Consider the following 17,752-nt stretch of genomic DNA (forward strand, 5'->3'; position numbering starts at 1 on the left):
AATTTAAATTAAATCGATTTCTTCAACATAGTTGCAGTCTCCATATAAAATACTTCGTTTCTCTAATAAGGACTGTTCATTTTATAAAGCTGTACATGCAATATCTTTTTAATTTATCAATCAAATCAGTTTTCTGTAGATCATTCGAATTGTAATACAATATTGGGATAATAAAAAAGCCATCGAAATAATTAAATTTCACACTGATAAGACACAACGTTTAGAACAGTCGATTTTGGAGGTTATCAAAAACAATGATGATTAGAAATTGGCTGGAAAATTCGACAATCTATACTTTTTATTTTCAAAAAAGGCTTGTTCTTCGAATATATCATCAATCAGAAGACCGCTAAAAAATATCAAGTAATGTTTGGAGTAACAATATTCTTCATATCATCAAATCATTTTTCATCGATTTTTTTAGAGAAAGATATTTTAAATTTAAACGGAACTGATGTGAGCAGATTTTTGTAGGTTCAAAATACGTCCTGATGGAAGTGCTAATATAGCATTAATATGCACTTTTAAAGCAAAATAGAGAAACAAATGCTTTTTCCAGAAGACCTTACAAAGCACAATGACAATTTTCAAAGTTGGGAACACTGCTGTAATGAAATCGAATTTATTTTCTATGTATTATTTTTATTATATGTTGTTCTAAGATAACCTATGAAAAATTTCTGCGAAAATCGCTTACAATTTGCTGTAGGTCGATAAATATGTGTACAAGATATCAAAAGTACTAGATTTTTCAATATAACTACCATAAAGAGAAAAATGTATACCGTTTTGATTCTTATTACGGACACTTAATATCTCAGTGAAGTATAATTTATCAGAAAGCATATAAAATAAATCAATTTGTATGATTCTTCCACGTTATCGAGCCTTCAAAACACTTAACTTTCTAATGATAGGTCAAGATTTTGATTCAGGATCATGAATAAATTTAAATAAATGGAAATGTGTGGACTTTTCATAATTCTTATTCCGGACGCTTCCTTATTTTTGCATCATTTTTCGGACACTTTGATTCGCATTCCGGACAGCGCAAGAAACACGGTGTCTTTGTGGAGCAACTTTATTACAAAAAAATAGATAAGTCTGAAATTTCGAACTAAAAACAATTAGACTTTGCTCTTTCATTTGCGACCAAAATCAAAATAATCGGTCGGGGGGTCCAGAACATTTTTTTTTATTTTGTGTGAAGTATTCATGGATATGTGTTTTTGTACCGACACACATTGCGTTGAACATAGATACGGGACAAACTGCAAGATCAAACCATTTGAACATCTTGGCTTGGAAGGTAAAGTTATTCTTGCTCAAAAAAGCTGTGATAAGCATATATGACATATGATATACGCATAATTGCAAAACTGTCTCAAACGTCATTTTAGTTATTGTCCACGAAAAACCTTGAAAATCGTACTTAAATTGGTCATAATGATGTAAGAAGTTATTAGGAAATATTTTTAATAGGTGAAGATGCTTCGATATCAAACCTCAAATTTTCAAGAGCTTGTTTGTAGATTTGTATCTTGAGAACCTGACAACCTTTTGCGTTCAAAATTTTATTGATTAGTCGCCACCAGCGAGTGACCAGAGAGCTACCGGTTGTCTGCTTCTCTAGACTTGTGCTTTTGAAAATTCGTGGTTTGGCTTCTATGTATATTCACCCTTAAAACTATTGATAAACGAGTGTGTAGCTCTTTGTCATTAAGCAGATAAACGGACCAAAATAAAAACTGTCACCGCTGGGAGACAGAGGAGGATCTTCTCTTCGTCGTAGCATCGTTTGCTCAGTAATAACAAGCTATGGCTTTTAGGACGAGATCATAAATTATGCGAGATTTCTCTTTTTATTCGTAGGGGATGGTACACAAATTATGTCACGCTAAATTTCATTTTTTTCGACCCCCCTCCCCCTTTGTCACACTTTCTGTATGAGTCCTCCGATAATTTTGTAAGGCTTGTCACGCATGGCTTAACCACCTCCCCCCCCCTTGGAGCGTGACGTAATTTTTGCATGACCCCTAGATACAAAAGTGACTTATCCGCCTTTCAAACAACACAATTTCAGTTATTCGAATTAACTAGTAGAGGGCTTCGCATTTGATAAACCTTGTTATAAGGCATGTAATATACTTGCCCCATGGTGCTGAAAAATACGTATTTGAGAAGTTTCAAATCTTATATTTTTTATGTTATTTTCTCAATGGCACAGTGCTTATGAAAAGATCAGAAACTAACATCATGAGGCTAAAATGGGTTTGAGATTTTTGTACTTGTTTGCAGTACCATAACCCCATATTAACCCCTCTACCGGCAGCTTTATTTTTTCAAATTATTCAAATCGCGATAACTTTTTTGTTTCTCAATATTTTTGAAAAAAATTTCCACAACTTCTCAAAAAACTCTCTTATTTTCAGAATCTGTATCGATTTTGAGCATTGGTCATCTATATTCGGAGATATTCCAAAATTCCTTGGGGGACCGACGCATAGCCATAACTCTCGTAATTATCTCTGGCTACAGATTTTTTCTCATATTCGGTTATTCGCTTTTCAAATCTAAACTTTGATGAAAGTCTATTGTGAAGAAATTAAACAAATCGGTGTAACTGTTTTTGAGCAATAAGCTTTTATGTTTTTGGTACCACTCTAGCCGTAACGAGATCTTGAAAACTTCTTAAAACATCATATTGAAATTTTATATGGGAAGTGTCGGTCCCCCAAGGAACACCGAAATCTTTTTAAAACCAGTTGACCAATGCTCAATAACGACATAGATTCCAAAAGAAGAAGAGTTTTTTGAGAAGTTGTGAAAAAATGGTGGAAAAATATAGAGAAACAAAAAAGTTATCGCGATTCAAATATATTTTTGTGCTGAAAAAATGAAGCTGCCGGTAGAGGGGTTAAGCTAAATAATAGCAAACAAACTCATGAATATCTCTTCTGCTAACTGTCGAATTGAATTTCTCTCTTCAGCAAATTTCTTTATTATGGTTTGAAGAATGAGCTTTTACAATGGGATAATAAGTTTGTACTTACATTACAGTACAAGCGTGTTTGGAAAATACCTCAAAATTTCTTCATAGTAATTTCCGTATAAACCTACATTGTCTTTGGGCCACCTTAAATCACCACCTAGAAAGCTACGAATTTCACAGAACACTATTTTTATAGTAAGGATAGTAAGGAACATATGTGAGATTGAATTCTCAAACATTTTTTAATTTTGAACCGCCCTAATGTACATAAACACATTGATAGGCAAATTCAAACATATGTGCAAGTCTCTCGAAATCAAACAAAAAAAAAAAAATTACTCTGGACCCCCCGACCGATTATTTTGGTTTGAGCAGCAAATTAACGCGAGAAACCTAGACTTTATTGTGGAGAAGTTTCAGACTTACCTATTTTTTTGTAATAAACTTGTTCTACGAAACACACCGTGGAAAATCATAAATAGAAAAGTAAATTCATCATTTGAGATTGTCAAACCACTAAAGAGGCGTCTGAGGCAGTTGGGGAATATAAATTTGCATAGATATCTATGGAAAATGCTTATTAGAACGAGTATTGAAAGCGAGAACTTTTGAACGACTAAAATTGAAACATTTCGTGTGAAATGTTGCCCATACAAAGTGGAGTGTCCGAAAGCTGTCAGTAATATGAATCAAAACGGTACCTAAAAATGCGATAGGAATTCAAGATTTCGCTCTCTTTTACACAATTTTAGTTTCTTTAGTTCTCTTAACCAGTTTTTAACACGCATTTTGCTTTACTTTTTTGCTGGGAGTAAAAGGATGATGTTTGTACAAAAATTTGGCCATAAAGGATACATCAATCGTGTGACCTAGTGGCAGAGAATGGTGGAATATTATTGACTTTTTTAAAGCTCTCTCTGAGTAGAATCGTTAAGGATAGCAACATACAATTTGTTCATAAAATGAGAATTTTTAATATGCGGAAAATAATGTTTTACTTTGACGAATAGTTTTTCATAGGAGTTTTTGGAAAAACTATTTAGTTCTTCAACCAAAAGCATTGTGTAAGATTTAATATTTTCATAACATTGTAGAATAATAGTTCAACGATGCACAGAAAACCGATTACGATTTTATCAATAAATAAAAAAGATATAGCATAAACAAGGTGTCCACTTTATAAAATGAACAGTCCTTATGGTAAAATACAATATTTTCCTTAACCATAAAAGAAACTTTTGAGAATCGAATGCATTATGAACTTTGTAGTAAGTATTGGCATACACATGAAGTATAAATTTTGTAGCCCAATTAAACAAATAAATTGCCATACAAGCTCGCAAACTTGCATGCAAGATGACTTAAATAGTCAAATTTTGTGTTTCTACACCCGAGGAGGAAAGAATAACTCCCCAATAACTTATGCATACCATATTTTGGTATCATACCATAATAAGGTATTGTTCAGTTGTCAATACCTCATTTTGGTATTATAGTGGCATTTGAAAAAAATGTTTAAAACAATCAAAAATACTTCATTTTGGTATTCGATAGGTATTGAGGACTGCTGGAGGTATTGCACTATTATTGAAAAAATCCACTTTTATATGAAAAACCATCACGTATTATTTAGGTATTACAATACCTGATTTGATTATCAGCTTGGTATTTGTAGAATATACAGAAGGTATTATTTGAGGTATTTTACCTCTTATGCAGGGCTCATTCATACCTCATTCAGGTTGTAGGTATTGGAAATTATCTGGTATGGAATACCTCAATTTGGTATTCAGTAGTTATTTTCTTCTGCTCGGGCAGCCAATATCTTAAAAACTAGACGTGCCTTGATATTTTTGATGATGCCAATGGATTCAGCAACCCTTAGTTGAATAAATGGCGGTATTTTGGTGCTTGAGACAAAAACTTGTTCCGTAGTGTTATTGACTAGTTGATGGGTTCGACAGTTATAAAATCAAGTTGAAAAAAACTTCATGAGGGGATCCAGATAGACGTTGTGGTGAACGTACAGCTGTTCAGCAAGACCAAGCAGTGGGTCGAGGGTTCGAATCTTACCGGTTGAGGATCTTTTTGTGGGAAATTTTTTCGGCTTCCCAGGGCATAGAGTACATTAGGACCTGCCACACGATATATGAATGCAAAATGGTCAATTGGCAAAAAACACTCAGAGAAACAGGCTTTGTCCCAGCTGAGACGTAACGCCAGAAATAAAAAAAAACTCCTAGAGAAACTCTTGCAGTGTTCCATCCAATAACAAATTTAGAATTTCTACTTACATCCTGGGAAAAGTTCTTCGAAGCATTTCTGGGAATGGTTTATTCAGAAGGTCTTTCAGATATTTTTCAAAGAATAAGATATTCTTCGAGAACCATTATACTCTAGGTATTCTATTGAAGCTTGTGCATTTGAAATCACACGGAAAAATTCAATACTTTTTTTATAGAAATTAAACAACTAAAAATACATAAATAGCATAAAACATGCCTGAAGGTATTTTCTCGTGGAATTCCTCGAGGAATAATTATCCAAAAAATGATTCAAGAATGTTCTCAATAATCCTCCCATCACTGGTTTAGAGATATCTTTACGATATTCTTTTGACATAAATTTTGAGAATTCGTTTCAGAATCCACCATGAATCACTCCTTTAATTTCTTATCGATTCCCTTTTCTATGGATTATTTTTGTTTTTTTAGTAAATTATAAGTTGCCTGCATCCAGATGCAAATCGAAACGTTGCTGAGAACACCTTTCATTAAGAATGTGTGTATGGTTCTACTCTATTAGAAATTGTTATATCGAATTGCATGTAACAAAATAACCTCCAACACATTCACCACATTATTTCATTAGATTTTAAAATTTCTGGTTGGCATAAGTATGAATCTTGTATACAATATTCCACGCAAGAAATTAGTTTCGTGTAAAACTAAATAAACGATTCTATATTCACGCTAGATATACATTTCAGATTTTTTTTTTTTTGTAAATATTACTCCCAGATCACTGAAATTAGAGTGTGCTCCAAAATATTATCAACAACTTTTCCAAAACTTTCTCCTTATACCTCTCTACTAGTAGCATATTTTAATTAGCCATAAAGGAAAAGCATTTACCAAGTTCCATGTAGAAAAACGAATAAGTTCTAAAGAGATTATGGTAACTTTACAGTATGACCCGTAAAAAATGCAAAAAAGTCATATCATTTTTTATTGCAACTTTCATATGGAAAATAAAAACTAAAAATGTAATTCATTATTTGTTTTGTTCAATCCCTTTGGACTTAATTTTTCACTTTGACTATGATTTTTGAATGTTATTTTCTCCTTACTAGAGAGAAATTGAAAGCATACCTTCTAATTTCATGAGGCAGCCATCGAGTTCAATATCTTTATTATGGCAGCTTTTAAATCGTTCAGAATGGGGCGCCATTTTTAAAAGGCCTTGTCTCGAACATTCGCCCATGTCAAATAATAGAATGGATCTATCTATACCCGGAGTGCTAGAGACTTGAACATATTTTAAAATAAAGGGCTCATTTTGGAGAGCCATGGTTAAACCTTCATACAAGTGTGATAAGCAGCTCCGTTTTCCTCAAACAAATCATCCAGTGAGGATCTATTCTGTATCTAACCAAGGAATAAAAATCTTCCTCACAAAAACTCCTATAGATTTGTTTAATAAACTTCGACAAAATAGAGAGACACATCAAATCAATAAGATGCAAATGCTCCCTAAACCATGACCCTGGCAAAATATATTATCGTGACCATGAAAAATATGTTCTCTAAGACCTCTTGTATCTTTTGATAACAAACAAACTAAAATTTTCAATGACTATATGTGATTTTTGAAGGTGGAAATTTCATCTGAGCGGTTCCATTTGAATTCGAATGTCGGTTTACTTTTGTATTTTTTGATTTGGCTGAAATTTGGCATATGCTTTCTTTATACCCAAAAATGCCTATTGGCATCATCGGTTCGACATTTTTACCCTAGCGTTACTTTTGAGAAGGGCCTAAGAAAAAAACAATTTTCAAAAAATTAAAACTTAGAAACTATTTGTCAGATCAGTTTGGTGTCTTCCGCAATGTTTTTGTTAATGTTTTGTTTTTTTTTTTGCCAAAGTGAATAATGGAAGTGCCCAAGTAGTTCTGCCTCCTACTGGGCCACTCTTATGAATGCACATAAGCGTTGTAGCAATTTGATTTTTGTTCGTAATTCAGCCAAACGGCATTCGACCATCCGACCCGTTCGGCTAGATGGCGTTCGGCCAAACGGCATTCAGCCAAATGGCCGGACGCCAAACAACTCGTGAATACGCACCAATGTGAAAAAAATCATAAATCGAATTAATACCAATAAGTAACAGACCTGCAAAATTCTCTGGGGTCATATTGGCTCCAGATAACGAACATTAACGTGTTAACGAGTTGTTTTCATCCAAATGACTATGGAAGTATTGTTGGCAAGATCTTAGGCAGAATTCTGATGAGCTTCACAATAACATTTTTAGCAGATCCCGTGCATGGCTCTTTTTTAATTCTCGAATCGTTGAAATCATTGAATGATTTTTGACAGAATTCTATTTTTTAGTTGAAATTCAAGATCATGACGTACTTTTTTTCGATCCTAATTGTGGTAGCCAGCACTCGTGGAACATGATTTTGCAAGAAATTGCAAAATTAAACTAAAGGTGTTCGTTCACCCAAAAAGCTATTGACAAACTGAAGTAAATTCCTAATGGATCGATCATATATGCCATCCGCGCAACACATTTTAATTATTAGTCCTTTCTCACTCATTTTTTCATAACAGCATGCTCTTTCATTCTGTCGATAAAGTATCCTTTAGTACGATGCTTAAAAGTATGCGTGATTGAGCGTTTCATTTAACGCTTTAAGGTGAAACAGTTTGGAATCATCTCTTAAGATTGCACATAAACTTCAAAGGCACAAATCTTGCGAAGGAAGCATCCTACAACAGTGTACTTTTTATTTTGGCTTTGTACACTCGCAGAAAGCTTGAAATGAGAAGATCAGAAACGTTTACCAACTATTTCTCGAGTTTTGCGCCTTTGAAAACGTGAGTAGGGGCACAAGTCGGCCATTGTGACGGACATCTTTGTATTGCGAGATGTTTCACCTTAAGCATCCCCCAGATCTAAGCGACTTTTTACGGCGACAGCGACAAAAAATCGTAGTGATTTCGCTGATATTTCGCTGCATGCACTGTTTGATGAGCGCGTCTTAGCCACAGTGACGCGATTTTACTGCGATTCGCGTCGTGTTGGTCAAGATGGTTCCATAGAAGAGTGCTTGCAGCGAAACTACAACGAAGTCGTGACGATTATTTGTCGCAGTCGCCGTAAAAATTCGCGTAGATTTGGGGGAGCCTTTACTCATCCTCACTTCACAACCAAAGGCTATCATCAAGCTCGCATAGCATTCGAATTGATTCAAACGCAAACAGAAACGAACATGAGCTTTCGTTATCTGACAGAAGAAAAGCTCACGTATGTGTGCGTGCTCATTTTGCCGTGATATAAGATACACTGAGTGAATTGTTCTTCATATTTTTATTACGCACATACTGTACACCACACTAAAGATCTTGAAATAAGAAAAGTTAAATATTAAATCAGATTATTTTTAATATATTTTCCGTCGACCAGGGGAGAACAAAATTATTTCCCCCACCGTTCCTCCGGAGCTACGCCCCTGCTTCACGACGCGAAGAAAAAATGGTAATTTTAGTTGATATTTTTTCCTCTGGCGCCATTACAATGGAAAACAACGAGACAAGGAGGGGATATACCGAGATTATCCCCACGTCAGTTGTTTTCGACATTTTCGCTAAAGATTAGAAGTTGGGGGAGAAAATGAACTGCGTTGCCTGATTTGGGACTCCTGGAAACCGTTGGGGAGCGAGCAGAAGCTTCTTGGAAGAACTCTTAGAGCGAGCTTTGAGGATATTCCGATGACGACGTCAAAGACAACGGTTAATACCATTGGGTTTGGCGTTCACTTTATGTTTACTTTTTATGATGTTAGCTTTCTCACGGGGAGCATATTATCCTTCGAGACGTAGGGAGCATAAGTGAGTGAGATAGCGTAACAAAGTCGACGACAACAACGCTTGATTGCGATTTTCCTTCGGGGAACTTTTAGTGGAGGGCATTGCCTCTAGAATAATTCAACTTCAGCTACGCTAATTCCGTGTTTGACGCTAGAGGACTGTTAATGGAACTACGAATGTAATTGTGTTTCAGAAGCATTTAATTATGAACCTTGCTGAAAAATAAGTTCAATAAAAGCTGTTTTTTAAGTAGATGAAAATCAAAATTTAGTACTATACCATTTAATTATACTACAGTTTGTATCCTTTGACAGATACGCGTATTTCGACTTTTAAATGATATAGTACTCCACTTATGTACTTATAAGGCTTTTAGACTGCATCTTATGCGGAATCATTGCACACATAAGCATCGTATAATGCCAAAGGTGATATTTTTACACGTTTATTTTGGTTGTCTCGGAACTATGCATTGAGCAGTGATAGACGACTATAAAGCCACTTTCAACTTCGCACCTTTCACAGACATTACTCACAACAATTTTGAACACGTACAAAAGTCCCAGAAGCTATATGTGGCATCAAATTTGAATCCAGAAAGCAAATAAACTTTCCGTCTGTGCTTCTGAATCGTTCGCCTCGTGCAATCTATGCGAAAAATTTCATGAATATTTTAAGCAAGTTGAAAGCCTACCGTGCAGATGATGGAAAATAGACTCGTTCTATGATGATGCGAAAAAGAGCGGAGGGTTGAATTTCTCATGGGTGATAACAAAAAAACAAAACGAAGCTCGAAGGCAACCATGATAAGCACAGCACTGCACTGGGAAGCTTTCGGATGGAAATTACGGCGTGTTTGTTTTGTTTCCTTTCGGCCCAAAAGTTTCCCCTAAACAGATTACGGTATGATAAAGTGATTTATTTGTCGCACAAAAAAGTGCGCAGCGAATTTTTTCTTGGAAATTCTCACAGAAATAATATACCCTTGCATAGACGAGTTAATTAATTTAGGTGGGTATCATATATTTTGCGTTCCATGACTTTTTCACAATAAGATATGCTTCATTTTTAACCAATCATTATTTAGTCAAAATTCACTTTTGAATAGAAATTGAATTACTGAACCAAAAGTTTAACACATCCCATAATGTCAAATACTAAGAACCAAAGCACCACCTTTCTTCTTCTTTCTGGCTTTGCGTCCCCACTGGGACAGAGCCTGCTTCTCAGCTTAGTGTTCTTATGAGCACTTCCACAGTTATCAACTGAGAGCTTACTATGCCAATGACCGTTTTTGCATGTGTATATCGTGTGGTAGGTACCCGGTCAACCAGTCAGTGATTTTCGATAGCGATCGATATAAATTCGTTTTGAACCGTTAGCGATCGCCATCGTTGGTCAAAGATCTATAAAGAATTATGAAGACTGGTTGGTCGGGTACGAAGAAACTCTATGCCCTGGGAAGTCGAGAAAATTTCCAACCTGAAAAGATCCTCAACCGGTGGGATTCGAACCCACGACCCTCAGCCTGGTCATGCTGAATAGCTGCGCGTTTACCGCTACGGCTATCTGGGCCCCTTTTTTCCAGTAAGAAACAACATTATCGAACTTGACTTTAAAGCTTCTGTTTGAAACATATGTAGACGATTAGAGCATATGTGACTGTTAATTCTTGCTCGATGATTATTCATAAAATAAAAATGTTTTGACACATACAAAGATGTTCAGTTTTTCATTAATGAGCACATTGCGTACTTGTGAAAATGGACAAATTATGAGCGAAATCATGAAAAAAAAAGTACTCAGGTGGATTCAAACCCGTGACCCATGTATGCTAGGCGCTCTACCAACCAAGTACGTCAGTGTTTCCATACTCGAACAGATAGATGTTATGTAACTATTTTAAATAATTCACAATTCTGTTTTAAGATGAGATTTTTAAATCTTAATCTATGTAACTTACCTTTATTTTTGCTGCTATATCCCTATCCTTACGGCTGTCTCCCGATCGATTCCCTAATTTTTGTATCCCATTTCTTCAACCTTCTACAACCTGATTCAATCCTCCATTGTTTTTCACTCGTTGCATCCCGCCCTTGATTTAATCCGCCAACATAATCCAATAAATTTCACCACCAATTTAATTCTCCACTTTTCACTCAATCACATTCACTTACGCTCGTCCTCACAAGCCCCAACCGACGACGACGCCAAAGATCTTCCTTGTTCAACCCGCCTTCAATTCCACGAAAAGCGTTTCTTCTCTTATTACTATCTTCCGTTGCCCTAATTCACCTGTACACGCGGGCGGCAGCCGGGATGATCAACCGGTTTCCACTCGTCCAGAATGATTCCCTACACCATCTGGGACACGACACCTAATGATGCACCACCGCACCGTCTCTCTGCCCACTTCCGCCAAAAAACGGGATGATGGAACACCGGTTTTAATCAGACAAATGGAGATTCACTCTTGCGCCTGGGCTGCCTGCGCTGCTTCCGTTTGCCACTTGTGGGAGATTTTGCTGCTGTCGAGGATTTTCAAAGCGGCCTTATGCACGGTGTGCTGAAACACATATATTAGGAAACTTGCGATCCTACGATTGTTTTCACTATAAGTAAGACTTGGTAGTCTATTCTTTCGGAATATTAGAAATGAGTAGTTTCATCGGAAAAAATCGATAAAAGTCGATTTTTTTTCTAAAATTAACCTTTATTTATATATGATTCAGAAGAGAATAGTGAAGTACAATAATATTGATGAATTTCAACGGTTTAAATGCCATTTTGACATATAGTACACACAAATGAACTATCAGACGTTTCGAATTGGGCATTATTTCTACGTACAATCACACAATATGGTTAGCCAATCAATGTATGCCGTGTTTGTTTTCATATTGAGCAATTCTCGCTGAAACCAGGCCGCCATCGGCACCCATCGTTAGAATTCCAATTTTATGTCACTGATCGCTAGTTTTCGATAAAACTTAAGGGTGGTCCTTTCTGTTTTCTCAAATTGGTGGACCCCTCGTACGCCAGCCAGCAGAAAAGTTTGCGAAAAAGCCCATTTTGTTGATAAATCTTGGGTATTTCTTCACGGGATATGTCTCATATTTCGCTTGGAACACATAGCAAACTTAGTGGCATCGTATAGAGAAAGGATATAGCTTTCATTTAAACTCGAAAAAATTTTGGTGGGCATTTTCAATTTTGTAAGAAAAATCGTTTTTTCACCATTAGCGCACCGCTAGTTTTGAATTCTGAGATCACCATCAGAAAGCTTAGGAAAAATTGCGTAGAATAGGCTACAGAAACTAGGTGAGCAATGCTATTTACTCTATCAAATGAACGATTTTATAAATCATGTTATACGATTTTGACGATTTTGACGTCAATGCAAACATCATTTGTTGTACAACAAAGAAACAAGTTTTCAATCGTTGGTGTATTATTTGAGACAGATGACGAATAGGAGTATTACTTTTAGTGAAAAAAATCTGGCGGCCATCTTGGATTTTGACGCCATCTTGGTTTTAAATAGTAGAATGAGTTTTCACCTTGATAGCACTCAACATGTTGAATTTTAATGCTACCGTTACACTTATTCTTCTTCTTGTTCTTCTTTTTCCTGACGTTACGTCCCTACTGGAACAGAGCCAGCCCCTCAGCTTAACAAGCTTTGAAAACAAATTTTAAAATATGATTTTTAACGCTTATTTGCTACCTGAATGATTCTTCTGCATATCTTCGAGTTAAAAAAAGCATGATTTCATTCATTTATTTGGTCTAAAACCATTGATATAAATGAACAATCAGTTGAACAGCTGAAATAAGATAAAAAAAATCTGATTGTTTTTTTTTTGTCGGAGGCCTCATAATTCAATATGATGAGCACTGAGATGGTAAAAAATCATTCACCTGCTAAAAACCAAGATGGCGTCGAAATCCAAGATAGCCGGCAGATTTTCCAACCTCTAAATAATACACCTGCGTTTCGGCATTACCCCTACATTAGAACAAAACCTGCTTCTCATCTTTCAATCTCGCTATTTTTCACATGCATGTTGGGCGGTACTAAAAACAATACTTTATGGCTCAGAAAATCAAGGATGTTTATTTGCTTCAAAATTTGATATTTCTATTCTATATTAATGCACTTTTGTCAATGTTTTACGTTAAAACTACAGATATTATCACAACACTTACTAATGTCCCGATGCGCAATCTATAAACTTCATTCGATGAACAACAATGCATATGGTAAAAACAATGTTTGTTTAATACAATCAATGTTTTTGGACGGTTTTCATTTATTGAATTTATTTATTCATTATTATTGAACTCAAAGATATGTCGAAGAATTATTCTTTTGTCAGAAATTACATTATAAAAGAAAATTCCTATTTAATAACCTGGATTTATGACTAATATCAGGCTGAGTATCAGGCTCGGTTCCAGTTGGGACATAACGTCAGAAAAATTAAGAATAATAAGAAGAAGAGTATACGTAACCTTTTTTATTGATAGCCTCTAAATTTAACATGCTGAGTGCTATCAAGGTGAAAAATTCATGCTTCTACCTAAAATCAAGATGGCGTCAATATCCAATTTTACTGTTTATGGTAGTTTTACTAAAAAGTCTCATACTTTTTAAATCAGGTACGCATATTTATCGATCTACAGCAAATTGTAAGCAGTTTTCTCCGAATTTTTCAATTGGTAATCTCAGAATAACATATTATGAAAATAATATGTGGAAAATAAAATCGATTTTATTACAGCAGTGTTGCCAATTTTGATGATTGTCAATGTACTTTGATAGGTCTTCTAAGAATAAAACAATTGTGTTTCTGTTGTGCTTTGAATGTGACGTGGGGACTTACTAAGTAGCTCTATGAAGGCGTAAGTTATTTTTTATATTACTACTATATTAAGACTTCCGTCAGGACGTACTTTTACACAAAAAATTCTACTCATATCAATTCCCATCAAATTAAAAAAAAAAAAAATTAAAAATATACGGGAAAATTGATTTTATTATATCTGTAAAATTGTTGCTCCAAAAATAACTTGATTTTTTCCATCAGGCTTCTGATTGATGATGCTTTCGAAGAACAAGCCTTTTTTGAAAATAGAAAATATAATTTATCGAATTTTCCAGCCAATTTCTTACAATCATTGATTTTGATAACCTCAAAAAATCGACCGATCTAATCGTTGTTCCATATTCGTGTGAAATTTAATTATTTTGGAGAATTTTTATTATCACAACATTGTACAATACTAGTTGAACGATGTGCAAAAAACCGATTGAAATTTCATTGATTAATAAGAAAGATACAGCATGCACAAGGTGTCCACTTTATAAAATGAACAGTCCTTAGCCGATCTTACGCAATTTTTCCTCAGCTTTCTGATGGTGATATACTTCTAAAACTGGTAATTTTGTCTGCTTCGCAAGGCTTCAAACTAGTTTTTAACATCGACAAGTCAAGCTTACGTTTTAGAAACGCGAATGATGTATGAACGATATGCTCGTAATATTTTGAAGAAATAGATAGTTGAATTGTATACACAATATAATAAGATTTTTATCGGAATTCATATGACAAACTGGAAAAATATATTGCTTTTTTCGTGATTTTTAGACTAATTACGTTAAAAGCATAATGAAGAAGCGTTCAAAACACCCTAGTGTCTTTTGCAAAGTGACAGGCCAAGAAGCTAGTGGTATTTTCGAATCATTTTCAAAGTAATTTTGAAGTTCCGGTGACACCTCTAAAACTTTATCGAATTGGCTATTTTTGAACAGATAACTTGTTTTGATAAATAAGTTCAAAATTTGAAATGGCACGGAGAATTGGAGATTTTTTTTTCAAAAAGTGAACAGGTCTAGTCGAGATATTCCATCCATAATTGGTACATACATGTACAGAAAAAGTAAAATTATGACATATTATATTAGGTACATAATGAGCATTCAACTGTTTTAGTTCTTCAAAGTTCTCCATTTTCAACACCTCATAGGAGAAGAGCATCAATTTTCGACTTAGCGTTAATGCTCGAACCATCAGAAATTGAGTTTCAGGTTTTCAGATTATATTTATTCTCAAATAATACGATTTCTAGAAGCTTCAGTGCATATTTTGGAATTCTTTTTTGCGGTTTTTAAAGTTAGCATAATGTTCAACCTAATTGATATTTATTCATTTCATTCCGTTTCTGTTTGCAACTTATCAAAGAACTGCTGGAAAATTTTCCTCAAACATACATTTTGTGCAGATATAAAATTAATAGGGTTATTAAACCATAATCTATTTGAATGCAGTTAATCGATTTGAAAAACGTATTGCCGTATCCTAAACTTTGAAGCTTTGACAGGAATTTCGGAACAAAAAATCATTAAGCATGAAGAACGTGCATCGTAAGCGGAAGGTCATGGGTTCGATTCCCAATCCTCCCTCACAAAAAACTCCGTCGTCACCAGAAGGCGCCGCACGAAGGACTGTGTATTGGGGAAACACATACACTACCCACCATAAGTATGGAATCGCATAATTCAGTATTGCAACACCCCAGTTGAATATTGCAGCACCCCGAAAAGTTTAGCATCACCCGTAAACTATAACACTAATAACGCAATATCTTGGAAACCTTACTTTCTAGAAAGCTGCTGTCTTCAGCAAAGTTGTTCAGAAGCCTTAAGGCGTTCATCAGCTGAAATTTTTAATGCGCCATTTTGCCGCTACGTGGCGCTAGTGTGCATGTAATTTGGTTATATTCTAGCAGGCTCTAGCTCAAGAACCTGACCACTTAGAATGTTCGTGTCTTCAGCAAAGTTGTTCAGAAGTTTAAAAGCAATGTGAGGCAGCACCGATTGGTTAGCAATTTTGCCGCTACGTGGCGCTAGTGTGTATGTAATTTGATCATATTCTAGCAGGATCTAGCTCATGAATGTTCGTGTCTTCAGCAAAGTTGTTCAGAAGCTTAAAAACAATGTGAGGCAGCACTGATTGGATAGCAATTTTGCCGCTATGTGGTGCTAGTGTACAGCTGAGAGAGGAGATAGCTCACTGACAGTTTGCATGTTTTCTTGCCTTCTTAGACTTCTTTCTTTAGTTCTTAGGTTGTGCACAACGGTCTAAAGATCTTATTCTGGTCAAAATCATTCACTTCTTGTTGTTCACTATGAAAAAGGTATGAATAAAAAATCAATAGCAATTTGCCAACACACGACTATATTTAAGTATTCAACTTTTTAAAATGTGCAGTCATCGAAAAACACCTAGAAAGTTCAATTACCTCTACTTAAATTTTGACGGTATTTTACGCTTTGCTCTTCAAATGTGTGGTTTTCCAGTGTCAGTTTATGACAGGTTCCCTTGTCTTTTGGGAGCTCGCAGTCTAAGCCATCTGTCTCCTCTCTCTCAGATGTGCAGGTAGATTTGGTTATATTTTCGCGGGCTCTAGCACATGATCTTGACCACCTAGAATGTTCGTATCTTCAGCAAATATTTAGAAGAAGGCATTTTCTACGAACCTGTTTACTTAGACAAAATTCAAAACATTGTGGAATATAATACAGTGAGGACCCGATTTTGTCAGCCCCTCGATGAATTTTAGGCGGACAAAATGGGGAACCTGACAAAATCGGGTCATTTTATTATGTTTCTGTTTTTAAAATTTCGGCATGTTAATGATTGCTTGTGAACCGCGTCAAGAACTTGCATGGACTTTTAAGAGTTCATTAAAAAATTACGTAACGCAAAATTTGTCAATTTTAGACCCCCTTTCACCTCCCCCTTTAAATTTTGTTGAGGAATCTCTGAAGAAATTCGAGGTACAACCAGGAACGATTTATAGAATAATTTCAGGAATAATTGGAGAAACACGTTGGAGACATATCTGGAATGATTATGAATGATATCTCGAGTGGAATTCCTGTGGGAAATACGAGGAGTTTTATCCGATTACTCTAATGATAATATTCTGCTGACAAAAAATGTTGTAGAAACTTTTTGAGTTTCCCAACAGATTTGACAAACCCTTCGAATAATTTATGGCAAGAAGTTTTTCAAAAGGTTAATTGTTTGGTATACTCCATAAGTTTTCCAATCTATCATCATGTAACAATTTTATAAATATGAGTGCTGGAGACAATCTTTTAAGAATACAAACACATGATTAATTCCCGTAATATTGTATCTAGCATCGTCCAAAGGGTAGGAGGCATTCCCATTGCCCCTCTTGCTACGCCCATGCGTGCATGACATTAAACATCATCAACAATTTTAATGAAAATGTGGTAAAACATGGGGAAACAATTTTTTGATAAATTTAAAACAGGCTGACAAAATAGGGTCAAAAAGCTGACAAAATCGGGGCAGACAAAATCGGGGGCTGACAAAATCGGGTCAGTACTGTACAATTGTTTACTATGTGTTAAAAAAAATCAAAATTTTACATTAAAATAAGCTATATTTAATGCCTTAAGGAATCGTACACAGTTTTAATTTAAAGTTATTTCCAACATTCAGTTTAAATTTCGGGTCCATCATTTCGCTAAAAGCAGAGCCACCGTCGTCAAAATTGCTAACCAATCAGTGCTGCCTCACATTGCTTTTAAGCTTCTGACCAAATTTGCTGAAAAAACAAACATTC

At 35.2% G+C, this 17,752-nt stretch overlaps 1 protein-coding gene across 5 annotated transcripts in view; it reads right to left on the bottom strand.

Annotated features, from left to right (window-relative positions):
* The window catches only part of LOC5571525, a 531,761-nt gene that overhangs the window by 433,346 nt on the left and 80,663 nt on the right, over window positions 1-17,752 (bottom strand). For 3 of the 5 annotated variants that reach the window (XM_021847439.1, XM_021847437.1, XM_021847434.1), the window contains exon 3: window positions 11,052-11,654. The gene's annotated coding sequence lies outside the window, so the exon portion shown is untranslated. The remainder of the gene's footprint in view (window positions 1-11,051; window positions 11,655-17,752) is intronic. The other 2 variants (XM_021847436.1, XM_021847435.1) reach the window with 2 other exon arrangements.

Source organism: Aedes aegypti, chromosome 2 (assembly GCF_002204515.2).
Source record: "Aedes aegypti strain LVP_AGWG chromosome 2, AaegL5.0 Primary Assembly, whole genome shotgun sequence".
Classification (NCBI taxonomy): domain Eukaryota; kingdom Metazoa; phylum Arthropoda; class Insecta; order Diptera; family Culicidae; genus Aedes; species Aedes aegypti.